The 7500-nt window shown below is 39.2% G+C and overlaps 1 non-coding gene across 1 annotated transcript; it reads left to right on the forward strand.

The window, feature by feature from the left end:
• Window positions 1-2578: 2578 nt before the first annotated feature.
• Trnas-gga (transfer RNA serine (anticodon GGA)) lies at window positions 2579-2651 on the forward strand. The gene has a single exon. It is a non-coding gene; the product is annotated as a tRNA-Ser (tRNA).
• The last annotated feature ends 4849 nt before the right edge of the window (window positions 2652-7500 follow it).

Raw genomic sequence — 7500 nt, forward strand, 5'->3', positions numbered from 1 at the left:
TTAATTTCATTATTAAATCAAACGAGGAGCGAATTGGACTATGACCATTATTAACGGGATAGCGACTCAGGCGCGTGACTTCGTAGAACCTGCAGACCAGCCGGACACACGGTCCATGAAGAGCCTTGATAAACGACCTACCTATGCAGGAATTCTTGTAGCTCAATTAGTGTAGCATCCGACCTCTGTTTATGGAGCTTTCCAAGCCACTCTTGTGTACCGTTGTTCTTAATTATTGGCCTTGAAAATTATAAATCCTTTACTCAGAATTAAAATCCTCGAGAAAAAGAAAGTGTCCTTCCTATTTTCAATGTTTCGGATCATAACCTGGGGAAGAAAACAATGCTATGCTCCTTCCGTTTGTAGCTTAGCTTCGACCCGTCAATTGTTTTGAGCGGATATATACACACTCTACGCTATCCCTAAAAAGCTTTCTGCTATGCTTTAATAGTTGCTCGCGTAATTCTTTTTCTCTCAGTTTTTCCCCGCGGATATTCCAGGAAAGACGAACCCGATACTGAAGACAAAGCAAGAGCTTTGAACATGATAAACGGGAGTTATTTTTGCTCATTGGTGGTTTTTGTAGTTCTTTGCGGGAGATAACTTCTTCGATTCGGACGTCATCATCATCACCATCATCATCATCTCTTTTATTAACCCTTGTATTTTAGAGTAGCTTGATGTAGCTAGTAGCTCCGAGCATTTACCCTCCCAACCATGATAAAGCACAGAGGACAGACCACAACAACAAGAAATCATACCCTACTCTTTGCGAATAGTGCGTTGGTTCTTTTACGTCCCACAGGGTTATGAACATTGAAGGGTTGTGAGAGGGGGCCTGCGGCATATCCTCCTTATTCGACAAGACTACCTATATATATTTTGTCTAATCATTTGCAGGTGTCTTTACAAAGGCAGCTCCTCAGTTATTTAAAGACCCTGACTGTTGGCTTAGACGAAGTCGAACTCACGACCTCCCGCAGTTGTGATCGCTGACTCTATGCTGCCAAGTACGACGAAGTTCTTAAAATGACGTTTACTCTAATAACATTATTGTTTTCCGCTTACCTGCACCATGTCGACGTGGAGTAGTAATCGGTGAAAACCGATGAAATGGAGGAAGCTGGTAACGTTTGAATTGTGGTTAACTTGGTTGATTGCTTGTCATCTGCAGTCACTGGCACAGTTTGTAATTTAAGATAAGAAGATAAGATAATACTTTTACTAAACAGGAGGCAGCGTGGTCGAGTGGTTAGGGCGTTGGGTTTTGCATGCGGTGGCTCCGTGTTCAAATCCGTTCTAACCTCTGGTTAGGATTTGTTTCCGGTTGTCCCGGATTCAACTCTACCACGCTTTGTAAATAGCCAACTGGTTGCCTCCTGCCAGTTGGGGTTCTTAAAAATGTTTCTGTTAAGTTTGAATTGTTTCTTTCATATGTTAAAAGTGGGGTGCCTGTAAACTAGCTTGATAGCTAGTGCACTTCCACTATAAACAAAGCATTTACCTTTTTTTTTTACAACTTGTAAAATGTTCAAGAACAATTGAATTGCGTCGTTTTACCAAGTAATGTATATATATACAAAATATAAAACTGAATTCATTTGGCCGTTCTAGAGACACGTCATCGAGACGAAATATACGTCTCTCATGTTATTCGTCTAGTGTAAACATGGAACGAACCTTAAAAGGCGCATAATCCTGCTGGGACGAACTTGGCCAGCCATTTTTTCTACATCTGTTAAGGTCGTCTAGTATAAAAGACGGGCAAAAGACGCATAATGCGTGGGCACGAACTATCCACTTTAGTCCGTCTTCCAAGACGCACTAAACTGGAGAGTTCGTCCGGGACGTATAATGCGTCCTGTGCCCGTCTTTATACTAGACGAATTTAACAGACGCAGAAAAAAAAATATTCGCCCAACTTCGTCCCAGACGAATTATGCGTCCCTAATATAAAAACGGCCAATATATATAAAAACATGGGATAAAAACGTTCTCGTAACGTTCTGTACGACATTTCATCAAATGATACTTTCTCTTAAGTCTTAAAGTTATAGCTTTTTTGATGCCATATTAAAATAAAAAAGATAAATTCGAACTCCGTTTTCCTATTTACGGTAGTGCACACAATGGTAACTTTGTCAACAAGATGGATTGAAATTATCAAATCCGTTATGATATGCCCATTTTATGGCTGTTTTGGTACTCCATTCCCAGTAACGTTAACTGTTCCAAGTGAAGCTATTATCTTCGCAGCTATGAGCGCAATTTTTGCAATTGCGTAGAGAAGCCTGAAAAATTTCGGATTTCAGCGGAGTTTGAACCCGTGACCTCGCGATTCCGGTGCGACGCTCTAACCAACTGAGCTATGAAGCCACTGACGTTGGGAGCTGGTCATTTGTGGGTTCTAATAATCCCGTGAGGAATGAATCAATGATGAAATGGTATTTATGAAATGATCATAGCTTCACTTGATTTCATATCCGCAGTTCATATATGATTCATTTCATATATACCATTTCATCATTCCTCACGGGATTATTAGAACCCACACAAATGACCAGCTCCCAACGTCAGTGGCTTCATAGCTCAGTTGGTTAGAGCGTCGCACCGGAATCGCGAGGTCACGGGTTCGAACCCCGTTGAAGTCCTGAATTTTTCAGGCTTCTCTAAGCAATTGCAAAAATTGCGCTCATAGCTGCGAAGATCATAGCTTCACTTAATTTCATATCCGCAGTTCGTATATGATTCATTTCATATATAACATTTCATCGTTAAATGTTCCTATGCAAACAAATATTGTTTTATTTTTTTTAGTATACATGGATGAGTGGGACCTTCAAATTAAATGCAATTAAATTTGATAACAAAATATAACCAACATTATCATACAATAGGATGCAGGATGGCTGTGAAGGGAAACCGAATTTCCGTATTAGGACTAAGCTCCTCTCCTTAGAACGCCGTAAAATATGATACACCAATGGAAACATCATTAACATCCGTTTACAAAACAATGATCACAACTTATCATTTAATTCATTAGCCAATGGCAGAAACACATGACCTTGAATCGTGTAACTTGCAATTGTTTTGCTTGGAACAAAGCTGGACATTTTTGGACACCAATTTTATGCCCAAGTATGGTCAAAATAAGATCAAAGCTGAATGCGCTGGAATATGCACCAGCTACTTTACATCCAAATAAGAAATTTTTAAGTAAAAAAAAAGACCAGCGCTGAACCAGAGTTAAACGCTTCAAGGTCACGAGCTTCTGTCAATGGTAAGCGATTTTTATGGAGCGATTTTTGTGAAAAGAACTCTTTCGACTTTGAGTGGAGTGATGTGATGTTTGAGAAACGTTTTTGCGAATCGCTAAAACAACTGCAGAAATCAAACCCGCAAATTTAAAGGTTTAGTACCACAGGGTATCAGGAATCGACTTTGACGTGTAAAAATGTCGTTGCTTTCAACTTACTTTCACCATGTGGTTTTGTGGTGGTGATCTCTGACTCTGTGGCACCGGAATTGACTGGTGATGTTTGGACTGAAGTAATCTGGGTTGATTGCTTGTTGCGTGGCGTGACTCCCCCTTCTTTTTATTTGTAAAGCAGTATTGGAATGAGAGAATAAAAAAAAAAACACAAAAAAAACAAAAACAAAACAATAGGTGAGGAATATCAACCTGGAGGTGTGATAAATTCGACTTTTTCCGCTCCTGATAGGTGATACAGTGATATCAACTGAATCAAATACTGGCAAAATTGCATGTTTACGACCGCAAATATAACAAAGCTTGGGCACCTCAGCAAGTGCTATCCCAGACTAATTCAAACCCGTAATTAACGCGCATAGCTAAGAAGCATACATGTTTAAGAGCGACTTTTTCCGGTGACCGAGTCAGAGGTGGCACATGATCGAAAAATCTACTACCCTTATATATTGTTCATAGATACTCCATGGTCAGTCAATAAACGTGGTATAATAATTTTGGAAAATTTACGAAATCCGCTAACGGCCGCCCACGGAAGGAAACTGACCAGAATTAGTGCGGAAAGTAAGGGTACAACAACTTGGCTTTTCAAAAGCACGAAAGGATCTTAGCTCTTTACAAGATTGTATATTTACGAAGGAGGAATTGACACATAACTGAAAAACAGCATCATTAGCTTCACTTTTAATTATTGATTTGTCTAAGGCCTTTGACACCGTAGATCCTAGTATGTTACTTGAAAAACTTCAGCATTATGGTGTTCGAGGCTGTGCACTGAATTGGTTTTCGAGTTATCTGAGTAATAGGAAGCAGCTTGTTGAATTTAATGGTCAATGCTCATCTCATATAGAAGATACGATGTGGAGTACACACAGGTTCTATATTGAGACCTCTGCTATTCCTTATTTATATAAATGACTTGTGTAAACTGAAAACCTTAATTTCAAGAGATTCTGAGTTATTCCACATAAGAATTTTTTTTTAAAAAAGTGATCCAAAACTAGATTTTAAAACGATGAAGTATTCCGATCTAAAAAAAAAAAAATGCAGAAATCTAAAAATCCTTATTATCAATACAGAGGAAATTTTATCATGCAAGTTCGTTAAAGCATATTCAGTGGTATCATTCTTCCGAAGACCGTATTGACTATCGGAAAGGACATTAAATTTATTTTTAAAAAGGGAAGGGTACGGCTATTTACATATCGATATATGGGTATTGACCAAGCGTGAGATCAAGATGGCCGGATATTGGCCAAGTTCGTTTTTTGCGTGTTTTATGGACGGAAACGAAGTCGTTTCTCTGAGAAATGTTTTTTTGCGAATCGCTAAAACAACTGCAGAAATCAAACCCGCAAATTTAAAGGTTTAGTGCCACAGGGTATCAGGGAATCGACTTTGACTGTAACGATGTCGTTGCTTTCAAGATACCTTCACCATGCGGTTTTGTGGTGGTGATCTCTGACTCTGTGGCACCGGAGGTCAAGATGGCTGGATATTGCCTAAGTTCTTTTTTTGCGTGTTTATGGACGGAGACGAAGTTATAAACACGCAAAAAGAAGGAGATGCCAGTGTCCAGCTATCTTGACAGAACAAGCTTGGTCAATAAAGGAATTTATTATATGAAATAAAACACCAAAAAATGATCTTTGATCTTACGAGACCAAGCCAGAAATCCCGAGCGGACAAGATACTTCCATCTTGGCCGCTCGGGTTGCCAGCATAAGATTTGGTTCATCCTGCCCGCGCACGGAGCTAGTCATATAATTAAGTACTTTGTCTTATTTTTCCTCTAAGACTTTCGAAAAGGCTGGTAAGACTGAAACGGGTCTGTAATATGAAAAGACATTATTTTTCCCCTGATTGATACAGCAGCAGCAATTTTTAGTTTATCTGAAACAATACCTGATCTAATTGATAAATTAATGAAATTCGCCAAAGGATGACTAATTAGATTAATAGTTTGTTTTACAATCTTCATCGAAATGTTATCATATCCTGCAGCTGCTTCAGAACGAAGAATCTTAATTAAGGCCTGTTAAAACGGGAAATGTTTGGCGACCAAACAACATCAAACATTGTTTGGTGACCAAACATTTTACAGTTTGGCCCACTTTTTTGGTGCTGTTTGATCGTGTTTGATAAAATTTGAAGGCCATCAAACATTCGATCAAACACCTTAAAACATTTATTTTGTCCTCGTGTTTGATGGGCGAAGTTTTGTTCGTTTGGACAGCCGTATCGAACATGCTTTGGCGCGTGAATGCGTACCACGATTGCTCAGCCATAGTTCTTTGCTTGTGGAGTTTGATCTGAGTTAGATCAAAACATGTTTTAACCCTTTGTCCACTCACTTCAACATCAGCATGTTTGGTCACCAAACAATGTTTGATATTGCTTGGTCGTTTTACATTGGACAGGCCCTGATATATATCAATAACGTCTTGTTCGTTGGCCTTCTCAAAAAAAAGAATTCACCATCTTCTAAATTTATAAGTCTCTCCTATGGAAAGCCATAAGTTTCTCAGAAAATTCTGATATTATGTGATTTTTTCAGCTCGGACAATTCGTTCCCTAAGCTTGAAGACCTTTATGAAGATTATATTGCTTGGTATTTGTGGACAAATATCAAATGCTCCGGGCATTTTTCATTGATGTTTCGTAGAGGAGGGTATTAGAGAGCTGCCTAAAGTGCGTCCGAATATTTCCCACTTCTATCTACATTGCGAAATTTCACTCTATCCCCAAGCTCGACAGTATGCTTCTCCTTTATAAAGTTAGGCAATGGCAAAAAAAAATTAAGGTTAAGGTAGGAAATATCAAATGAAAAAGGGACACTAATGGCACGAGCAAATAGATTGTTGGTAGAAGTATTATCAATCAAGGAAGCATTGTGCGCAGTAATTCTGGTGGGGACGTGTAATCAATGGAAAACACATCCTTTGCATACAATAAATCTAAGAATTGGCTAATTGCATAATAAGAGGAAGTGGTGTTCTTTTCAAGGATACAAAAGTTTGTCTGGGGCTTTTGAATACGAATACAGATAAGAAATAGCTCACTCCTTTTCTTCAATTTCATGATCAAGGAAATCAACACATTTAAACGGTCAGCAATCGTAACTAATCAAATTACGCTGTCACGTTATTGAAGCCAAAGTTGCACTTGAGAGCTATAATAGACAGAAAGTGGATGAAGGTTGGCTTTTATCCAGCCGTTGGCAAAATCCGGAACGGATAGGATCGGACCGGACCGTACCAGATCGGATCGGATCGGATCGGATCGTACCAGATCGGATTGGATCGGAAACCGGTAAAGGTTGCTTCCCATCTTCGCGGGTGTCCTTCGAGAAAAATTTCGTACGATCGTTGGTTTCAATAAAATCCTAACAAACTATACATCAGAAGAAAGCTTAGTAAATGTAGTTTAAGCGAGTTTTCCTTTTAGTAAGTGTCAGGATCGGAGCCGGTAAGATGTGAAACCATCAAGAGTTTTTCTACTGAATTTATCGGGTAGCGGATGCTGCAGCACGAGCAAAATGACTGCACAGTGTTATTCACAAGCCATGAATCAACGAAAGTGTGACAGGCTTTTCCGATTGGTTGTCTAGGTATCCGCATCTAAGGTTGGAGTAGCTAAAAATTTGGGAGACGTGTGGTGTAAATGGACGCCACGGGTAAATATTTTAAATATCGGAATTTCCCCTACACACTTTTGTTGATTGATGCCTTGTAATAACATTGTTCAGTCATTTTGCTCGTGCTGTGGCATCCAATAGTCAATAAATTCAATAGAAAACTCTTGGTGGTTTCACATCTTACCGGATCCGATTCTGACACTTACTAAAGGAAATCTCGCTTAAACTACATTTACTAATCGTTCTTATGATGTATAGTTTGTTAGGATTTCATTGAAGCTAACGCGCTTTTTCCCGAAGGACACCCACGAAAGTGGGAAGTAACCTAAACTGGTGACCCAGGGATTTCATGTGTCTACTTTTAGCGGGA

The sequence above is a fragment of the Montipora capricornis genome, chromosome 7 (assembly GCF_036669925.1).
Source record: "Montipora capricornis isolate CH-2021 chromosome 7, ASM3666992v2, whole genome shotgun sequence".
Lineage (NCBI taxonomy): Eukaryota > Metazoa > Cnidaria > Anthozoa > Scleractinia > Acroporidae > Montipora > Montipora capricornis.